Raw genomic sequence first — 533 nt, 5'->3', positions numbered from 1 at the left:
CTCTCCTCCCCACGAAGTGTCAGGAGGAAAGGGTGGTTATGCTAATCAAGCGAACACGTGACTGACAGTTCCCCAGGGGCACTGACACCAAAGTAATCATCATGGGCAGACTGCTGAGTGGCTGTATGTCCGGCCCAGCCTCCCTTCCCCCCCTGGCAGTAGCCAGATCTGGAATTCAGGGCACCCAAGAACCCCAGCATTGTCAGCAGCACGTTTCTGGAGAGGGGTTCCCCAGCTGCTTTCTGAGGAGACTCAGCGTTGCTTTGTCAGTCGCTTCTAGAACCTCCCAGCACCTTCGAGGTCAGGGGCCCCAGCCCTTTGCAGGGAAGGAAACTGCGGCTTAGACGGAGGAAGTGACTCTCCCAAAGCCGCGTGGCCAGGAAACGCCTCGGCCTTTCATCAGCTTCGACGCTGGGCCCGGGGGTGCATTTTCCACTCGCGTGGACTGAAGGGCCCCAGCCGAGCGGGCCGTGCGGCTGGATTGGTCCAGCTGCAGGCGGTCCTGTGGTGGTTTTGGCTGGACCTGATGTTCA

Source organism: Myotis davidii, unplaced genomic scaffold, assembly GCF_000327345.1.
Source record: "Myotis davidii unplaced genomic scaffold, ASM32734v1 scaffold478, whole genome shotgun sequence".
Taxonomy (NCBI): domain Eukaryota; kingdom Metazoa; phylum Chordata; class Mammalia; order Chiroptera; family Vespertilionidae; genus Myotis; species Myotis davidii.
Note: the sequence above shows the minus strand (reverse complement) of the source record.